General features: G+C 40.3%; 1 long non-coding RNA gene across 1 annotated transcript in view; it reads right to left on the minus strand.

Moving 5' to 3' along the window:
- The window catches only part of LOC135982021 (uncharacterized), a 147443-nt gene extending 136706 nt beyond the window's left edge, over positions 1-10737 (minus strand). The window contains exon 1 of the long non-coding RNA XR_010599220.1: positions 10634-10737. This is a non-coding gene — a long non-coding RNA (uncharacterized LOC135982021). The remainder of the gene's footprint in view (positions 1-10633) is intronic.
- Between the last annotated feature and the right edge of the window lie 11673 nt (positions 10738-22410).

Consider the following 22410-nt stretch of genomic DNA (forward strand, 5'->3'; position numbering starts at 1 on the left):
CCCAATAATATTTATGTGGCTGAAAACAAAGTGGTTTATTATTTATTATTTAACCCATTTCTGTGGAGCAACTACCTCAAAGGGTAACATTTTCAAAAGTAACTTGGGCACTTAGTACTCCCAGCACCCTTAGAGAGCCAGCTCACCCTGTGAAAATATCCCTCCCAGCAAGTGCAAACTCAAGCCAGACAAATTCAAATGTGAAATAAGGCACCGATTTTTACCAGAGAGGGTTAATGATTTGGAAAAGAAACTAACAAGGAAAGTGATGGATTCTCTTGATGTCTTCAAATCAAAACTGGATGCTTTTCTGGAAGATATACTTATCCAAACACAAGTTACTGGGCTCACTATAGGAGTAACTGTGAAAATGTAATAGTCTGTTATTTACAGAAGGTCAGAATAGATGATCTAATGGTGCCCTCAAGTCTTAAACTCTGTGACTAGGAGGATAGGACAAATATATCCATCACCACTGCACAAGGGCATCAATTAGATATTATTAATGTAAAGATCAACAATGAAGGGGTGAACAACTTAAGCACTCTTAATTAGGTTTCATGGGTCACTTGGCCCATCCCCCTTTAAAATAAATAGGGGAAGTTTCCACCCCTCATGATTCTTCTGCATGCATTCATGTACTACAGACAATAATTAACTACATAAATCACACACAGAACTAGGACTAGCATTCACAAGGCAATTGTGTTTAACATGCCAAAGCATTGTTAAATTTATGAACAAATCCCTCAAAAAGAGCAATTTACTTTATTCCAGTCCTGATTCTGCCATGCTTGAAGTAGAATGTGCATACTGCATCTGTATTCGGAGAAATTCACTTATTTTGAGCCTTAGAAATATTTTGTACTTCACTAGACTCATGCCAATGAAAAATGTTTTGGAAGGTCAGGCACCTTTATTTTTATTTTATTTGTTTATTTGTGTATTTTTGCATCATCAATTTGAATCTCTTGACATAGCCCAATAATGTGCCACCAAAATTTTAACAAAGGTGCTCCCTCAAAACTGTTTATCCAGTCAGCAGCGCACTCAACATTCTCAGGATCAACTATTCTTTCATTCTAAACTATTTTAAAAAGAATCCACCAATGACAACTTTCACCATTGGTTCTTACATTTTTAAAAAATCAATTTTATAGTCTTCTCCCAAAGTCCCCAAAATCCATTGATTACGTATTCTTCCCCTCCCAAGTTTATCAGTCCTTCAACTCCACCACCCAGTACCTCCTTATATCTCACTGGGCCTTATTTAGGTGGATCCTTTAGTTGGCAGCTGCTCCTCAAAGCAGCAGCCAAGGTGGATGAGGAGTTGTCCTGGCCACTACTGGCAATACTGAGGCAGATGGGTTACTAGCTGAGAAGTGGTTGAGTGGATGGGAAGTAGGTCTCCGTTTGGTGGTTGGGTGGGTGGTCAGGTGGAGAATAGTACTCCTTTAATTCTTGTAGTGGGCATGTCTCCCCTGACCATTGGAGTTGGTGAGGGGGGTTTAGGGACAGCAAGTCTCTCCTGACTGTTGGAAATAGGGGGCCAGGATTCCAAGCAATACCAGGTCTTCAGACACCAGGTTAGGGCTGGGTGAGGTGACAGTCAAGCTACAGTGGTTATAGAATTACTACTGGGAGACTCAGGCCCCTCTCCTCTCCTCTTTCTCATGTGTTAGAGTGGCTCATGAGGAGTCAGGAGGTGGGGAGGGATATATGGTGTATTTCCGTACACACCTGGAGGCAAAGGCAAAAAATATTCGGTGAAGGATGAACATTTTAACAAGCAGAGCACTTAGGTTTGGACTGTGAAGTGAATTTTTTGCCACCTGCTCACAGGGCCAGTCTAAGGATTGTGGGGAAGGTTATTTAGTTCTTGGTTAGACACCCAAAATTTAACCAATTCATTTTACATGAAAAGCATGTGAGCTGGGAGTATTGTTAGTTCTCACTATCCCCGCTGCATGTTCCTTTCACTCTTAGCAAAGAATCTTGCCTCAGTTTGGCTGAGAAGGATATAAGACTAGGTTTTCATGGCTATCTTCACAAGGAAAAGGCTAGAGATTTAAAAAAAAAAACAAAAAAAACAGAAACTAAGATTCTCCTTTAGATGGCTCTGATGCCATCTCTATTAACAAACAGTGTAAGTACAAGCCCACTCATTCATACACCCTTAAGTATTCAGTAATACGACTGAATTCTTCAGATTTCCAGCATCTATCAAGCACCTGATCTTGACAATATTTCATCAGAACTGATAAAGAGTGGAGGCCCCAATTTCATTCACTGACTTCCCAGAGTTATCTTACACGTTTGGGAAAACAGTCACATTCTAGAAACCTGGAAAAGGGGCAACAACATCCCTTTTTTCAAAACAGGAGAACAATCACCTGGCTCAAATTATAGGGGAATAATGCTGCTGTCAGTCCCAGGGACCATGCTACTGAACCAACTGAAATACTGTCTCAATCCAAAAATGAAAAACAACCAGTTCTGCAAAGATCAATCTACAATCATGCTACATATGCTCTGCAGAATGTCTCTGAAAAATGACTAGATTGACAAAACAAAGTTAACACAACATATATAAGGGGATATAACTTACGTCACTCAGGGGTGTGAAAAAGTTGCCTCCCCCTCCCCCGAGCAACACAAGTTTTGCGCTGTCCACACCGGCACTTTGTTGGTGGAAGATGCTCTCCCTTCGACATAGCTTCCGCTTCCTGCCGAGGTGGAATAATTATGCCGACGGGAGAGCGCTGTCCCATCGGCATAACGTGTCTTCACCACATGCGCGACACTGATGTAGCTCTACAGTGTAGACTTGCCCAAATGCTTTGCGGCTGTTGTTGTCTGAGTGCGTCAATCAGTACTGCTACACCAGTATGGGATGCCTGAGTACTTAGTGAGCCTAGGAGAGGAACTATACCATGGTAAATTAGCTGTGTGAGGGTCAATGGTTGTATTACTGCCTGGTTATCACTAGAATCAGGAGTATGCCAGAGATTCAGTCTCTCGCCTATGTTATTTCATGTTCTAATAGACTAACTGATGACAAAGCTGATTGAGGCCAAAGTGGGAGGTGTGAAATTTAAAGATTCATCTTTAGAGCATCTCAAGTATGCATATGATATTGACTTACTTGGTGAGACTACTGACCAACTGGAAGAGCCAAAAAAAAGGCGGAATCTATCGGACTTCAGATCAATGGTTATACAACCAAAGCTAAGCATGCCCCCTATAAAAACAAAACATGTAGATGGTAATGATATTGAATGGGAGAATAGTTTTATGTATCTGGGCAGTCTTTTGACAGCAGGAGGTTCTGTACGCGAAGAAGTCACACGTCAGATCAATCTTGCATCAGTGGCATTTCAGCATCTTCAAAGGCCTCTGTTTGGGCAGCAGGATGTCTGTGTGACAGCTGACATACAAGTGTTCAGCAAGGTAGTGATGACTTTTCTGATACATGGAGCAGAAACCTGGCTGTTAAAAGCGGCTGAGGAGAGGAAACTAAATAGTTTTCAGTGCCAAAAGGTATAGCATATTTTTAACATCCATTGGTTTGATTTTGTCACAAAGGAGGAGATACTTGCATGATCCCAGCAAGTGGCAGTCTTGCATTAGTTGAGAACAAGACGACTGAAATGGTGGGGTCATGTCCAATGCGCAGAAGAAGGTATGCTTTTACAGAAGGTTTATAGAGCTGAGGTTGAAGGAAATAGAGCATGAATAAGGTTGGAACATGCAATTTTGAGGGATTTAAGAAACCTAAATCCTCCCATACTGACTCTTGCCAAATGAATACTTGCAAGAGACTATTCAAGAAAGAAATCCATTCTACACACCACCAGAGCTACATCATAGCTATGTCAATTTGCTGCTGCTGCTGCAGCTGCTAGCATCCAGCCATAACTATTCTCTCCCTGGAACAAGGCATGATGTATTCCCATTGGTGACTAAGGTCATTCAAATAGAAGGTAGGCTAAATTCTGATCTATATTGAATAGTAATAATACTGGAACTCTCACCAAACATTTTTTCACCTCCAAACCATGGTGCAAACATTAAAACAAGTTGCTGAGGGCCTCCTTTAAGGTTCTGGGTGTCCCATAACTTGGTGGGATTGAAATACTCACTGACTTAAAGGAGCACTAGCGCTAATGATTTAAGCCCCAAAGTGCCCACTAGTTATGGGTGCCCAACTGGCAATATCTATCACTAAAATTAAAAAAATGGGCTTCAATCATGGGTGCCTTTTTTCCTTGAGACACCTAACGAGTATACAGCAAAATCTATAAGAAGCCAGATCACTATGAATTTCCATACGTGCTGTTATGTTCAAGCATAACAGATCTGGAGCAACACCTGTCACTCAAACAGATCGTCCTGTCTTTGCTATAGATAAAACACTCAGATTTCTCTTGTCCCTGTCTGCAGTTCCTCCAATGTATTACAATGCAGTTGAATGGGTGCTATCCAGATAAATGCTCTGCTATTTTCATATGACACAGGACTTATTCATACCAGCCTGTTATCTGTAAGTAACATTATGTTTTTAAATTGGACATTATGTATACCATGAATGTAACTCAAAAGATGCATAACAATTTAACAAAATATAAACAACTGACTTCTAGCTATAATAATAGGCCAAATATCTACAATCAGACATGGTTAATCAAAACCAGTTTGTAAACTTCATTTTTATTCAGGTCAGCCAGTCAACAGTACATGTAATGCATACTATAAAACTGATTTAGGGCTTTTGGACACCCATGCATCTACATAAACCGAATAAGGATTAAACAGGTCTGTCCACTCATAAATTACAGCACATTGTTTTTAACTGAACAGGACAAAAAGCAACATGCCGTGAACCATCTACATCATGCTTTTCATCCTTTGACCGATTTCCCAGTTACTCTCTCAAATTATCACTCCAATTCCTTCTTTGTTCATCCTTGTATTGTTTCCATAATACTGTCCAAGTCTGCCTCCAAAGCTACTAATCAAAAAAGGCTGAAGCAAGGAACATTGACCATTTGATAGTTTGCCCAACATATTAAAAATATGAGTTTGACATCTTGCAGCGTGTTTTAACAATTGGTTTGCAAAATTAAATTCATTCCATTGTACACAATAACAGTTTAACATATGCTGTGAATCTTGTACACAGATCAGAACTTTGGACTGTTTTTTCTACAGCTGTTAGTTTGGAGTCTTACTGCTTTGTGTTACAATCCCATCTGATCTCATAAGATAAACAGAGATGGGAGGTCATTGCTTGGTTGGGATACTTACAAAATACACCTAGAAGTTTTAGGAAGTGATGATGATATTAAATAGGTAGTATTCTTCCTTTTTCAGCCAGTAGTGAAGATCAGCACACCAATATGGTGTTAAGGAGACATTATGCTTTCAGAGATACTATCTTTCTGCTCCATCAAAATGGGCCATTCTGTAAGTCCCAGAAAAACTGTTAAGCATGTATTGAATGCTAAGCACCAGTAATCTTGTTGAAATCAGTGGGAGGGCTTGAGTGAATAACTTCTCAGCTGCATAAGGGGTTCACAATCTGACCCTATATCAGTAACATACATTTTATATATTGAACTTTTACAAGATAATATATTCACTCACATGAACTAACATGAAAGTGGTCTCTCCCATATATTACATCACTTTGCATAGGTACCATATATGAAGAGTGTGTGATATACAACTCTCTAGGTACATGAAACACATATGGAACTGATTTTCCACTTTGTTACATCAATTTTACACCACTGCAACTCTAATGAAGTTACACCAGCATAAAACTGGTGTAATGAAGTGGAGAATCAAGCCCATATGTCTTTTCCATGTGTGCCAATTTATGCACCAAAGTGGTTTGAATAAATTCATTAAATATCCAAACTCCTTCAGAGTTCTATGCAAATCGTACCTCTGGAAGGACCTTCTCCTACTTCAGTACAACTTTTCTTCTTAAAGACAACAACTGTTATTTGTTAAAGATATGTCAATAAAAATCTATACTATTAAAAACAAAAGAAAGAGTGAAAAGATTTTTGACCTACTGCACACTTGAAACAAAATGGCACTTCCCCAAACTTACTCAGCTGAGATTAAAACCCCTTTTGCCTGTTTAAATAAATGGCTCTTTATGTAATTAAAAGTGGGACCTATGATCTTCTGTGAATTCTTTGTAATTTCACTGCTCTAGGTTTCAAGTATTTTTGCTGGCTTCTTTCCATCGAGTACACCTGTGTGTTAGCAGAACAATATTTTATTGCAATATGAAATTAGTTAATTTTGTTTGATTTGGATCTGGTGTGAATTTCTGAAAACATATAAAGTGTATATTTATGTGCTGCCCCAGATACATTAATTGAAGTAATTCCACTGGTGGAGACAACATTTTCATCAGCCAAAGATAGGGCCTAATCTCTAACCCCTTACTCACAAGGGTAGATCCACTGACCACAACTAGAGTTTTTGTATGAGTTAAGTTTCTATGTGTGTCATATATGTGTAGGTTGTAAGATCAAGTCTTTATACAACCTACTGGAATATTTCACTAATAAAACACTTCAATGATGTATGCTTTTCTGACAAGAGAAAACATTCAAGATGAAATTATGTTCACTTTGTGTCTTGTAGTTTTAGACTGTAACCCAGTTCTAGCTACACTTCATACATTTATTCACTCATACTCTTTTTGGCAGGGTTGCCTTTGAAAAAATCTTCATTTATTTGCTTTGATGAAATGTTGATTTCAAAAAGTGGAGGTTAAAATGTTTCCAAGTCATCTTTTTATATTCAAAGTTAAAAGCCAGTGGGTGAAAAATGAAAAATGCAGCCAGCTAGCAACTTTTATTTTGAAAAAGAGCCTTTTGGATTTTATATAGTTCCACAAACAGGAATAAATGGTCAATACAATTTCAAAGTAATTAGAAAATAAGTTTAATATATAACTATTTACATTTGTGATGGGAATACCTATGATTACCAAAAATTAATCTATAGGACCATATTCTCAGCTGATTTAAATTACTTTTACACCATGGGAGACAAAGAGCAATGCCAATGTAAACCAACAGAGAATCTGGGCCACAATTGGCATCTCCTAGAAATTTTACTTATAAAGCAAACAAAACAAATCATGTTGAGGTTCCCCCCCTCCCAGAGGAATACCTAAATACCAAAATTGCTATGACATGAAAGCAATAGGCCAAATCAGAGATTTTATGGAAAATTAATTTGCCAGTTGCACGTGGCATGATCTTCAACTACTTATTAATAGACAAGGAAGAGTTCACATGTAATCACTTAGCATCCTCAAATCAGACATCCCAGGTGCCAAACTCTTTGGAGCAGGGATCACATCTGTCTCTGCATTTTTAAAGCACCTCACACTCTCGGCCTCATTTGGAGCCTCTGACACTTATACAACTGGGCTGAACCCAAGCCACTTCCGTGGGTGTTGCAGAAGGCAGGATTTGGCACATAATATATTCATCCTTCCTCATTACATTCAAGATTCTTGTCTTCACTTTCAAAGTTCTGCACAACTCTACCTTTGCCAACATCTTGGTCTCATACTCATAGATTCACAGATTCAAAGACCAGAAGGGCCTTTCCTGTAACACAGGCCATAGAACTTCCCCAGAATAATTCCTCTTTGAATTAGAGCAGATCCTTTAGAAAAACATCTCATCTTGATTTAAAAATTGCTAGTGATGGAGAAAACACCACAATCCTTGGTAAATTTGTCCAACACCACATTTCACTCCCTGCTTGGAACCTGATTCAAAGCCCATCAATGAAAAGACTCCTATTGACTTCAGTGGGCTTTGGATCAAGCCACCAGTGGGGGCTTTGAAGTGAGGGGATATATACCATATATTTTATCACCTACCTCCTACACCACAATGCTACCTTACTCATTAGGATTACTCACGTTTCTCACACAAGCAATCTTCCTCATGGCTCTGTGGGAGTTGAGTGAGCATTTCCAATATGTACAGAATATGATTCCAATATAAGGCTGGTTTTGCAGAGTTATGTTGTTCTCATTTGAAGAGCCAAAGAGGAAAGAGTCTTAATACCAATGCTTCTGGTAATAATAGATTGTATTTACATAGCCCTGTACATTTTCAAAACATCCTACAAATACTAATTATTCTGGCCTCAGATTTTCCTCAAATATACAGGTGCCACCAAATTTCTTATAAGACATGATTCAATAACATAGCAAAATAACAAAAGCCTAACAAGAGATCAGTGAATTAAATAAAGATGGCAGCCCACCCCGAAAGAACAAAGAAAATGGAAGGAAATATGACATACGCTTTGCAGAACACAGGATGTTTTGATTGAAGTAATTTTGATTTAACAGAGGCTCATGTTACATGTCATTTTAATAGTGCTGCATACAGCACAGACACTATGCTATACAATACAAAAGATATCGTATGTTAATGGAAAGCATTCAGAATTTAAATAAGATAAGAAACAGACATCTTTAAATTCATTCCCAAACGTTGTTCCTTTCTCTTTTCTTTTTAATCACAGCTTGAGACTCATTGTCCAGATCCTCAGCTGGTGTAAATCAGCAGAACTTTGTCCAAGTCAGTGGAGCTATGCTAACATATACAAGCTGAGAACCTGGCTTCTTGTATCAAAACTGTAGCAACAACACCCAGTTATGTCTAATAGTGGATGTAGCAGATGTTTCCTTCCTACTCACAATTTTCACTTGACCATTTTTCTGATTTTTATTAATAAATTCAAATATGACAGCAAATGTTATAAAAAAACAGCATGGGAAAGTGTCTTGTTTCCATAAGACATTCTAATATCTCGTTCTTATTTTAATTTATTTCTGAGAAGTACACAACATCTTATTGTCACAAATAGGAGCAACATCTGGTGAAATCATATACAGTTCATTGGCTGGGATCACTGATGAAAGCCAGCATTGGTGTTCACCAAAACACTTCACTGCAGTCAATTTAAAGCAAAAAATTACAACAACAACAACAAAAGGGAAGTTTATTTTTTTTAAGGAAACACTGGGAAAAATTTCCAAGGCAAATAGACAAGAAAAATTAGTGACTAGATTTCATAGGATCTCAGTTAGATAATCCAGGCAATTTTGTTACATGAATAGATTTTGTATCACAGCCAGCAGAGACCCACTTGGTGTTCTACAACATGGCCTTTAATTACAGACCCCTGAAAAAGAAATAAGCTCTGCATAACGAGACTTTTTCCACCAGGACACCTGTAGAGAAGAGGGATTACTTTCTACACCAGAGCAGAGCATATTTTTTAAAAGCTACTGGTACCAGCCTCTTGTCCTGCATGGCTCAGCATGGTGCCCCGCCTGCTGTTAATTATTATAATTCATTATTTGGATGGCCATAGCTTCTAAAGGCAGCAATCAGGGATTCTGTACTACTCTACTGTCTGCTTCATCTAACCCCAATTCCTAGATCCTCCTCATCTAGGCAATCCTCCCTCTCCCTTCTTGCAGAAAGCACCAAGCTGTTCATAATTCCTTTTAATTTTAGGCAACTCTCTCCTCCAGCCCATCACTCATCAAAGCCTTGTCTGATCCTATTGTACCTACTATTCGGCAACCACCGTTCTTCCGTTCACCAAAGACTTAGACTGCTCTGGCTTGCATTTATGGGAACCCCCCTCAGTACCTTTCCCCAAAGCATCAGGACAATCCCCACTATTATAGTCATATAGTATTTTCCAGGGCTAGACATTTTTCAGCCCTGGAGGCTGAAAATATGAGACAGCTAGTATGGGAGACCTCCTCTGCATCCTCCTCCCACTGTCTATCTCCACTACAATTTCTGCACCACTGTGCTGTACAGCTAGGCACAGGATAGGTGAGGAAGCTTAGCTAGCATGGTGGGGCCGGGAGGTAGGAGTGTAGCACAGAAGGCTAAGAAAAAAGCTTGGGCAGTCTGCTCAGCAGCCCTTGGAGGCCAGGAGGAAGAACTGCAAGGGAAATCTTTTCCCCTCCCAACAGCACCACTTGGTTATGAATTACATTTCAGCAGGGCTGAGTGATAGAGAAACAGTGTCAAGGCTGCTTCCTCACTCTGAACTTTAGGGTACAAATGTGGAGGCCTGCATGAAACTTCTAAGCTTAACTACCAGCTTAGATCTGGTCCACTGCCACCACTCCCAATGTGCTAATTCCCTTCCCTGGGTAGTCTTGAGAGACTCTTCACCAATTCCCTGGTGAATACAGATCCAAACCCCTTGGAACTTAAAACAAGGAGAAATTAACCATCCCCCCTCCTTTCTCCCACCAACTCCTGGTGGATCAAGATCCAACCCCCTTGGATCTAAAAACAAGGAAAAATCAATCAGGTTCTTAAAAAGAAGGCTTTTAATTAAAGAAAAAGGTAAAAATCATCTCTGTAAAATCAGGATGGGAAATAACTTTACAGGGTAATCAAACTTAAAGAGCCCAGAGGACCCCCTTCTAGCCTTAGGTTCAAAGTTACAGCAAACAGAGATAAACACTCTAGCAAAAAGGTACATTTACAAGCTGAGAAAACAAAGATAAAAACTAACACGCCTGGCCTGGCTGTTTACTTACAAGTTTGAAATATGAGACTTGTTCAGAAAGATTTGGAGAGCCTGGATTGCTGTCTGGTCCCTCTTAGTCCCAAGAGCGAACTCCCACCAAAACAGAGAGCACAAACAAAAGCCTTCCCCCACCAAGATTTGAAAGTATCTTTTCCCCTTATTGGTCCTTTGGGTCAGGTGTCAGCCAGGTTACCTGAGCTTCTTAACCCTTTACAGGTAAAAGGATTTTGGAGTCTCTGGCCAGGAGGGATTTTATAGTATTGTACACAGGAGGGATGTTACCCTTCCCTTTATAGTTATGACAAACAGCAAAGACATATATGAGAGAGTCATCATCATCACAGATGAGTGACACTTAGCAGATGAGACCCTGTTAGATATTTCCCTGCTCCCAGATTTCATACATTTCTGAACAGCCGTACTGGGTCAGACCAAAGGTCCATCTAGCCCAGTATCATGTCTACCGACAGTGGCCAATGCCAGGTGCCCCAGAGGGAGTGAAACTAACAGGTAATGATCAAATGATCTCTCTCCTGCCATCCATCTCCACCGTCTGACAAACAGAGGCTAGGGACACCATTCCTTACCCATCCTGGCTAATAGCCGTTACCGGACTTAACCTCCATGAATTTATCTAGTTCTCTTTTAAACGCTGTTATAGTCCTAGTCTTCATAACTTCCTCAGGTAAGGAGTTCCACAAGTTGACTGTGCGCTGTGTGAAGAAGAACTTCCTTTTAGTTGTTTTAAACCTGCTGCCCATTAATTTCATTTGGTGGACCCTAGTTCTTATATTATGGAAACAAGTAAATAACTTTTCCTTATTTACTTTCTCCACATCACTCATGATTTTATATACCTCTATCATATCCTCCCTTAGTCTCCTCTTTTCCAAGCTGAAAAGTCCTAGCCTCTTTAATCTCTCCTCATATGGGACCCATTCCAAACCCCTAATCATTTTAGTTGACCTTCTCTGAACCTTTTCTAATGCCAATATATCTTTTTTAAGATGAGGAGACCACATCTGTACGCAGTATTCAAGATGTGGGCATACCATCGATTTATATAAGGGCAATAAGATACTCTCCGTTTTATTCTCTATCCCCTTTTTAATGATTCCTAACATCCTGTTTGCTTTTTTGACCGCCTCTGCACACTGCGTAGACGTCTTCAGAGAATTATCCACGATGACTCCAAGATCTTTTTCCTGATTCGTTGTAGCTAAATTAGCCCCCATCATATTGTATGTATAATTGGGGTTATTTTTTCCAATGTGCATTACTTTACATTTATCCACATTAAAGTTCATTTGCCATTTTGTTGCCAAATCACTTAGTTTTGTGAGATCTTTTTGAAGTTCTTCACAGTCTGCTTTGGTCTTAACTATCTTGAGCAGTTTAGTATCATCTGCAAACTTTGCCACCTCACTTTTTACCCCTTTCTCCAGATCATTTATGAATAAGTTGAATAGGATTGGTCCTAGGACTGACCCTTGGGGAACACCACTAGTTACCCCTCTCCATTCTGAGAATTTATCATTTATTCCTACCCTTTGTTCCCTGTCTTTTAACCAGTTCTCAATCCATGAAAGGACCTTCCCTTTTATCCCATGACAACTTAATTTACGTAAGAGCCTTTGCTGAGGCCATCTACTTAATGGTCCTTCAAACAGTTTTCTATCCACATTCTAAACACTGTTCATTTCCAGGCCAACTGAAATGAATTTTGAGAGTGAGATTAACAATTGCTCCTTCCGTTTAAATGAACCAGTCCTCTTGTCTACTCCCACTCATTCCTTTTTGTATTCTTCACATTGCATTTCTTAATTGTCTTCTTTTTAATGCACATAATTTCTTCTCTTTTCCTCTTCAGGTCTTATGTTTCTTTCCTCCCTCCATGAAATTCAAGTCTCTCCATTTTCCTTTGTTCTCTTGTTCCCCTTCTGGCATTTTTCTCTCTCACCTTGTATCATTCCCCCTACCCCTCTTTTGCCATTCTGCTGTGATTCTCCATTCCAGTCCTTTGCCCTTTCCATTCCTCATTCTCCTTGGTTCCCTATTACAACTCACTATTCCTTTATCTCTCTTCTTTTCTCTCTAGCACCTACTACATTCATTTCCTTCCATTCTCCATTTCCTTTCATGTTTTCTTTTTTCCTCAGTGCCCGTCCTTGCTCACTCTTTTTCCTTATGTCTGAGCACAGCCCAACGTGGAATGAAGTGAAGAATATTGGTCAAGGGGTTGGGGAAGTGACCATCTCTCATGCATTCCTTTCCCACTTTCTTCATGTACTTGTTATCCATCTGTATTACTCCTCCTCACCCTTCCCATTTTCTTTGTATCACACATTTTATTTGCTACAGCTCAGTGCTGTTTATTTATCTCCACTCAAAGTGCTTCATCTCTGTATATACTCCCATTGAAGAGGCAGGAAATACACCCCAAGTATCAACCATAGCTGAGATGATAGGCTTAGCTTTGCCTTTTTTGTGCCAAATTTCATAATTCCAAGGTTCAGAGGTTTATGACTTGTTTCTTGTAGTTCCAGACTCACGGTCAGGATGCCCTAGCGTTGAGTTGGCAAGATCTATGGCTTTTTAAAATATTTTCCCCATTTCTGCTATTTATTTCAGACAACTTCTGCAAAGTTTATATATATATCAATTACATGGGAAGCTGTTTCAATAAATCCATAGTGACCATCAAGAACTTCTTTTTAACCTTTTATACTAAACTAAAGGTGCTAGCTGTCTCCTTCAAAAGGACTGCAGAGTAATGTATTTAGAAGGCTGCTAGAGAGGGAAAGCTAAGTGATTTGCAGTAGAGTCTTTAAAAGCTGTGGTTTACCAAGGTTAGTGGCTAATATTTTGTAGGTACTTCAGCTTGAGCTAGGGCTTTGAGCAGCTTGTTAGCTGGGGCAACATCAGAGCTTTCATGACACAAATTTTAGGTGTGTTGGGGTCTGAGATGGTACCAGGTTAGGCAGCAGCTGAATAACAATTTTCAGAATGACCATGGTGCCAAAATGGTGGAATTGGACACCTGAAGTGGTGGATAGGCACCTAAATACCTTCGAGGATCTGGACCTACATGCCTACTTCACTTTTGAAAATAGGACTTAAGCACTTACGTGGTTTTGAAAGTTTCACCTAAATGTAACTGTGATATAATGTGTGGGAAGGGAATAAATACTATGAAGGGAATGGAGTGAGGAATATGAGAGTTATAGCAATGATATCATATGGTTGGCTTCTCTCTTTCAGTTGTCAAGAGTTCTTCTTTGAGGAACATTACAAACATTAACCAATTGGTTAACTATCTAAGCACCCATCTGATAGCATGTACTATTTGTCTGGGTTCCAAGACACCCCTGGCAGCTTAGCTGAGGCCTGCCAGGTAGAGTCCAGACCAGAAAACTCATTTTACCTACAAATTCTAGAGCATCTTACAATAAGGCAGGAAGGACATGCCATGGAGTACATTAAACCAAGGTTATGGCCACTTTGTACAAAGAATGTTTCACATGATATACAAAAATAGAACATACTTTTACCTACATGAGTTCCTCTGCTGGGGGGGGGAAGGGGAGATGGGGCAGCCTAGCAAATAAGAACAAAACTGGAGATCAAATGATGGGCATGTGTTCTGAGACTTTTTGCTATTGGTTGGAGTTTATACATACAAACTTTTAAAAATAAGTAGGTTTTTAAGAATAATTTTAATAAATGAACATATTAAAACAAAGTACAAGCTTCACTCATAAGTACATTTTATAGGACATGTGTATATATAAACATACATTGTCCTTATACCTTGTGCCCTACAAAGATATTCTTTAGTATGGAGCAGTGAAAACATATAGAAAACAAAACCAGAAAAAGAAAGACCAGACAAGGAGAAGGAAGTGATACCAACAAAGACCAATGCAATCAGCAGTATATTAGTCTACCACCCATAATTCAACCTAGGAGCATATTCCACTATAGAGTTATGAATGGCTGGCATATTCTATGACTAGGGTGATATGATTGGAATAAGTGGGTAGAACTCGGCCAGTGTATGTATAGAGGGCTAGTCATACGTATAAATATTTGCCTTGAAGAGTTCAGAGTGCAACATTTCCTGTTTTCAATAGCAAGCTATAATATTGTACTGTGCTATAGATTTTTAACCATCGATTTTATCCAGAATGTTGTGTTTAATGTTCCTCATAATAGGGAGAGCAATGTAGGTACAATATTTTAGCAATGTTTCAACTATTCTTTTTAAGGAAATACGGGTGCTGTTTCCTGTATCTAATATTCTTGCAACATAACATCTTCTGGAAAAAAAATCTGTGTCTCTTAGCTGTTAGCTTTTTCTTGCCCAAGAAAATTATTGTTTTTTAAAGTCTGTCTGGCTTAAGTCACAAGACAAAGGAGGCTGTTAAGTGCCTATGTCACTTTTGAAAATAGAATTCAGATGCATTTTCTGGTCTCAGTAGAGCCTCTGGTGGATGTTTTTTCACACCACAGAAACACCGTGCAGCTGCGTCCTCTGCACAAGACAGTCCTGCCACTCTTTGTAGACTACGAGGGAAGCTCTATAGCCTGGGTCCAGCTAGTAATTTTTATTTCTTCCTCCCAGGGGGCATCTCAAATGTTATGCTCTATGTGGTACAGTCTCCACGCATTGTGTACATGTACTCCTCTCCGGGTATGCAAGTATTGAAAGAATATCCCTTTGTCTTACATTTTAAGGTGTTGATAATGAACCTGGATCTTGTTCATGATAGGTGTAGGAAGGAACCTTTGTTTTAACATAACTATAGCTCTGCTAATATTTGGAATTATTTTTCTCACTTATGAGAAGTCACATCCCAAGTCAGCTAGCTAATTAAGGCTCCACTCCTGCAATGAGCTCCGAAGAAGTCAATGGAAGTTGGGTGCATCTTTAGATGATTATATACACTGAAAAATCTGTCCCTTACTGTTTCCTATGACTGTGGGTGATGGCTTTGAATAACCTTGTGAAAGTAAAGGTTTGCAAGATTAGGACTCTAAAATGTTTAGGGGAATCCTTCTGGATGAAAAGAGTTTTATAAATGCAAATAATTCTGCATCATTAGATGGTTTTGGTAAAATACCTAGAAGTTGATGGGTAAAAATAATGATGAAACGTTGGTGTGTTGTGTTCTATTTGGTATTGTTGTGAGGTGGTGCAATTATATGCCAAATGCACAGAAAATCTTTTTGGTTATTATATTAAATGAACAAAGTTTATTTTCTAAACTGTTCAATATATGTGAAAAGAATTAATCGATCCTTTCTTGCTAGGAGTCAGATTTTCCTTAGCAAATATCTATTGCCAGCTGTGCATGCTCCAAAACTTCTTTTGTAAGAAGTCTTTTATACCTAAAAACAGAAGATTAATATGGTAATTTCTATTGTATTTTACTACCTCTTATTCTCTTTCATTCATCTGTAACTGGCCAGTCGTGCAGTCTCTGCACAGGTAAAGGCAAGAGCATCTAGAAATCACGACAAGATCATGCTTGTAATTAGAAAATAAGAATTAGTGAGAATTCACTGGCAACTAAGAAAATACAGTCGATCATTTTTTGCTGAATACATTTTTGGGGGTTTTTTTGTTTGTTTTTTGTTTTGTTTTTGCATATCTACAGTCCGGCATTTCAGCACTTAATTTTTTTAAAATTCAAGCAACCTTTAAAACAAATAACTATGATTTTCAATACACTATTTATTTTACTATACATCATAATTAGTATCTTTTATTAATGACTGCACATTTCCCAAGTGGAATTTTTTCCCATGCAAATCAACTGATGCAGATCCAAGCATCCCCTGCACAGAGCCTGCAGAAAATCTTTTGCACTTTATGTACAAGACCTACTCAAACTCAAAGTAACATGTGCAATGCTGAATTCAAAGGCACAAATGCCAGGAACAACAACTGCACTTCATCAAACCCAGGAAGAAGTAATGAGACTAGAAAGGGAGATTTTCCAAAAAATCAGAGTTTTTATTTCATCTGTAATATTGTTGATAAATTGAAATGCTACCATGTGAAATCCCAAAACTTTTTCGGCTAGAAAGGCAATCATACTTATATAGCAAGCCTGGGTTACAGTGGCTTGCCAAGCTTAGATCATGTACAGATTAGTAAGGATATCTTTTAATGTCCTAATGATTTCTTAATGAAATACACTTATAATCTTATGATTTGGTAAGGGCTTATTGAACATCTTTCATATCAAAACATCCTGTTTGAAGCATGTTTCTTAATAATAATTAGCGCATACACAGTGCTTTTCTTCTTTGAGGAACTTTACAAACATTAACCAGTTGGTTAACTATCTAAGCACCCATCTGATGGCATGTACTATTTGTCTGGGTTCCAAGACACCCCTGGCAGCTTAGCTGAGGCCTGCCAGGTAGAGTCCAGACCAGAAAAGTCATTTTACCTACGAATTCTAGAGCATCTTACAACAAGGCAGGAAGGACATGCCATGCTGTGGGGGGAGATGGGGCAGCCTAGCAAACAAGAATAAAACTGGAGATCATCCCTTCTTGACAAAGGCCCAGATCCACAAAAGCACTTAGGAGCCTACATTGCAGTTTTAGGCTCAACTGTGATCCACAAACCCCTCATTCAGCTGCCACCAAACTCTGTAGACACCTAAATTTGCTCAGAGTCTAATTTTTTGCTGTTAAAGTTCCCTAGGTGTCTACGTTTCTGACTCTGGGCAAGTACAATCCTGCTTCATGCTAGGTACCTGGGCACTATTTCACGCCTAAACCATAGTGCGATCCACAAACTAAGGGAAGATAGATGAACAAACTTCTATCTTCCCTGCAGGGACTGATCTAGGAGGTGGCCTGTGTGCACAACCTACTGGATTGGGGCCCATTCAAAATCCAGGAGGAGAAGTAGATGGTGTTGGTGCCACTGCCCACCTTATAACTTTTAGCCCAGTGGTTAGAGCATTTATCTGGGATGTGGGACACCCGTAGGCTTCATTCCCCCTCTTCCTAAGAGGTGAAAGGATTCTAACAGGGGTCTCTCCTCTCAGAAGAAAGATCTAACCACCGAGCAATGGGATGTGTGGCTCTCTTAATCTCGTCCATTGAAACTGTTCCACTATGGATAAACAATTGAGAACCATTGGAGCAGGGGGACTGGACCTCTGGTGGGTGCCCTGATCACTTGCTATAGAGTCTCTCTCTCTCTGGCACAATGACTATTTATACACAGTGGAATAATTTCAACAGGAGAGACTGAGGATGCCCCACATCAGAATATCCCATAACTCAGTGGTGTTGGGGTACCGTTAAAATTAACTAAAAACCAAAGCCTGAAAACCAGAGCACCTCAAAATTTGTAACAGGAAAAGCATTGATCAAACTTGGCTATAGAAAATTACAAAGGTTTTGGACTTGAAGTAAAATAAAAATTCCCTGATAAATTTGTTTTTGCAGAAGATAAGAAATGTTGAGATTAATCATAGTGTGCTCTCCAAAATATCGCTGCTAATGGATGAAGGGGGAGGATAATATACACATAGTAATCTTTAGCATTAAAATGAAAGATAGCTAATGATAAGATTACAACCTTTGTTAACTATATTTTTAATAATTGTGGTTATGGATAGGGAGTAAGTGGATAGATAAGGTAACACACAGGCCTAGGCTTTGCCTTGCATGAGTGTATTTTTGTTAATTTCTCTTTGATATAATTTGTTGATTTGTTTAAAATGATATTGCTGGCAAGATAAGTAATTTGCCGTGTTGGAAGATTTAAGCAAGAGACACAAACATGCAATGATGAACTGCAAATTCAGCAGGGAAAATGTGGACATTAGGTAATTGAGGCTTGCACATGGGTAATGGACAGGTTCTGTAAAAATCAATAGGTAATGTGTTGAATGTTGATTGGAGGAAAATTGAGTAATGGTGAATGTGAAAATCTATGAGAATACAAATGAAATCAAGCCCCAAACTGGTGATATGCTGGACCAGAAACTGCAGAACAAGGCTGAAGTGCCAGACCAGGAGATCCGGGGAGGTGACAACCATCAAGAAGGAAGGTCTTTTCGGTACCCCAGAATGTGGTAACTTGGGCCTATTTATCTAGTCTGTCTTGTCTGTTATTACCTGTTTACCATAAATGTATGTCTAGTTACTGTAAGTGACAATAATTCTATCTGAAATTGTATTCAATGAAAAATCTGCTTAATCCTAAATTGGGTAAACTGTGACACAGTTTCCCACTCTACACTCCCCACAGTGGTTAAAGCACTCTCCTGAGAGGTATGGGGGATCCCAGTTCAATCCTTTCTTCCCATGAGGCAGAGGGAAATTGAACCTGGGTCTCCCACTCCTAGGTGAGTGTTCTAACCACTGGGCTAAAAGTTGTGAGACACCACCACCTTCTGCCATTGTGGGTGGAATGATGCAGGCGCCTAACTCATTCTCATAAGAAACAAACTGACTCCAGGTAGAGTGACCAGACAGCAAATGTGAAAAATCTGGACAGGGGGTGGGGGGCAATAGGAGTCTATATAAGAAAAAGACCCCAAAATCGGGACTGTCCCTATAAAATCGGGACATCTGGTCACCCTAACTCCAGGCGAGGGTTCCTGGTTGTGGTTTGCAAGCAAGGTTAAGTGCCTCCCTCCAGCCTCCAGAACCTAGGGCCTTGGCTACACTTGGGGATTAATAGCGCTGCCGTGGCAGCCCTGTGAAGCGCGAGTGTAGTCGCGCCGCCAGCGCTGCCAGAGCTCTCTCGCAGCGCTGCAAGTACTCCACCTCTCCGAGGGGAATAGCTTGCGGTGCTGCGAGCGAGCGTGCAGCGCTGCAGGCGCTAATTACACTGGCGCTTTACAGCGCTGCACTCGCTGCGCTCGGGGGGGGGGGGTGTTTGCACATCCGTGAGCGCAACAAGTTGCAGCGCTGTACAGCGCCAGTGTAGCCAAGGCCTAGGTGACAAACTCAATGAGAGGGACAAGGCTTGGACACACCCCATCTCATCAGCATTTCCCATTGGCTAGCTTCAGCAGCTTCCAGCCTAGCATGCAGGCTTTTGTGGATCCCATTTTTGGGTGCCTATCTCCATGACTGTATAGAAGCCCAGGCTCCCACCCCAAACTTTGTGGATACTAGTGAATCCTGGTATTGTCCAAGTGATCTTTTAGGTGTCTAAAAGTTAGGCATCGCAAAGCTCAGCGTCACAATGCCTAAGTCTCTTTGTGGATCTGGCCAAAAACCCTACTGTTTTCATTTCATTTCATCCAGAGTGAGGTCTTTTCTACTTGAAAGCAAAGCCAAAACTGCTTACAGCTGAAACTCCACACCAATGAGCCACAAGATCCCATTCTGACACAGACATGCCACATCTCGATCAGATGCAGGTTTGAGCATTTATGACTGAAGGACCCCAGGAAAAGAATCTAAATAGGGAATCATCAGGGCTGAGCTGAATTGCTCTGCTTATGAAGTGAGACAAAGTCTGGGACTGTATAAGAGAAGGAAAAAGGGCACAGGATGTTATCCATTACAGAGAGGACACTCTGCCAGCGTGAAAGTCTCGTGAAATCTCTCTGGACTGAACAGGTATGGCATGGACTGACCACTGGGTGAAAAACACCTTATTAGACAGGAAAGGAACTTATTAATAAGTATAATCTGTAGATTGTGTTTTATATTTTTTCTTTTATCTGTCACTATGTTTCCATATCCTTATATTTGCTTTTATATGAATTTTTATCTCAAGCTTTGTTAAATAAACTTCAATTTTGTTTCACTAGAAACACATGTAAGTACCTCATGTTAATGAGAGCATTGGACTGAGAAGAAAGCAGTGAATTGGGGTGCACTGCTTCCACAGAGGCAGCAGATCAGTGTACACTGCAGGTGACCAGAAGCCAAGGTACGCGGGCATTCGAGTGTAACAATGTGGGGTGTCTAAAGCGCTAGTCTGTACATGGAAAAAGCAGGACTCACAATAGCGCAGTGTGGTTTGTTTGTGTTTCCTGCTGCTGGTAGTTCAGGGCAAGTGTCCCCTGGTAGGCAGACAAGACTCCTTCATGCTGTAAGGAGGTGGTAACCATTTACTATAGATAACTCAGTGGTTTGAGCATTGGCCTGCCAAACCCAGGGTTGTGAGTTCAGTCCTTGAGGGGGCCATCTGGGGCAAAATCAATACTTGGTCCTGCTAGTGAAGGCAGGGGACTGGACTTGGTGACCTTTCAGGGTCCTTTCCAGCTCTATGAGATAGGTATATCCCCCAAAAGTGTCATACCCAAATAAAAAATAGATCTCTATGCTCTTGTAGTTTCATTATAGTTGATACTTAGCTGTAGAAGGATGAAGAGAGGCTGTAGCTGGGGCTGGCTAATCCACTAGGCCTCCTTAGCTGGCAGACATAAAACAGAAGGGGGCTGCTATAGCTTGGAAAGACTCAAGTTGAATCAGAGTGTACAGAGAACATATTCTGGAAAGGGAGGTTTTCAAAACTGGGACCTGTTTATACCAGAACATGTGAAGAACTTTCTTTTGTGTTGTGGAGTTACTCCTTGCCAGCATAAGTCTGTGGTAGGAGGAAGGGCTAACTAACTCACAGGAAGGTGAGTTAAGGGACTTGGATTAGTTTTCTGGCCATGCCACAAAATTTTTGTGACCTTGGATGAGTTGTCAAAGGTGGTAATTAATTTTGGAGGCGTTGTGCCTTTAGTGTGTTTATAGGGAGGAAATAGTGAGCATTTAAAATAGGTAATATAAAATTTTTATATTCTAAACTTTGGCTAAAAAGCCCATCCTGGTTCCATGATTAAAAAAAGCAATTTAACAAATGGAAAAAAAGGGGAAATAGATAGCAATGAATATAAATTAGAAGTTATGAAGTGTTGAAAACCAATAAAGGAAGCAAAAACATCAGGATAAGATCCGTTGCTGGCAAGGCTAAAGTGTAAAGGACATGGGCGTAGGCAGTCTGGCCTAGTGGTCCCAGCTGGGCTGGTGTCACCAAGCCAAGGACAGCCATGAGTCCGTAGTCAGTGAGCAGGTATCAAAGCAATTGTAAGTACTGAAATCAATAGGCAAGAGTCAGGCTGGGATCGGAGACCGGAAATCAGGAGTAGCTACCACACTGGAGTCAGGAGGCAAAAGTCTGGGTGGAGTGACTGGAAAGCAAGGTGAGGTCTGGTGCTGCAGCAAGCCAGAAGTCTGTGTGGTTGCCCAGACAGCTTCCCGGGGCACCATCAAGATTAAATAATTAGTATGGGCCAAATCAGTGGGCTGCAGGGTGCTGTCACTCTGGCCCCTTCAGGCAGTACTTCCTGTAGCACCTATTCTCCAGAGTGCTCTTTGGCTGTGGCTCTACATAGCTTCCCAGTGATGATGTAAGGTGCCCCAAGTTCCACTGACCCACGTTCTAGTCCTGTGGATCCTTAAATTATCCTCTTCCTTTCAGGGGCACCCTTCTTCTGGGTTGGCACCAAGCCCCATTGATCTTGATGAAATCCTTTTACCAAGTCAGGGGCATGGATATGGGGAGCAGGTTCCCAGGAGCACACTTTGGGACCATAGCCTTTCCAGTCTATGAAGTAGGACAGTTTCCCCCTCTACAATCTAGAGTAGGGGATAGCATGGACTATGAATCTCTCATGCCCTTGGACCTGGACCAGTGGGGGCAGCTGTTGGAACCAGTAGAGAAAATGGTCCTTTGTGTAAAACTTCTAGAGTGATATGTGGAAACCAGGACTTATCTTAAGGGGACAGGAAAGCTGTAAT

The sequence above is a fragment of the Chrysemys picta genome, chromosome 3, assembly GCF_011386835.1.
Source record: "Chrysemys picta bellii isolate R12L10 chromosome 3, ASM1138683v2, whole genome shotgun sequence".
NCBI classification, from domain to species: Eukaryota; Metazoa; Chordata; order Testudines; family Emydidae; genus Chrysemys; species Chrysemys picta.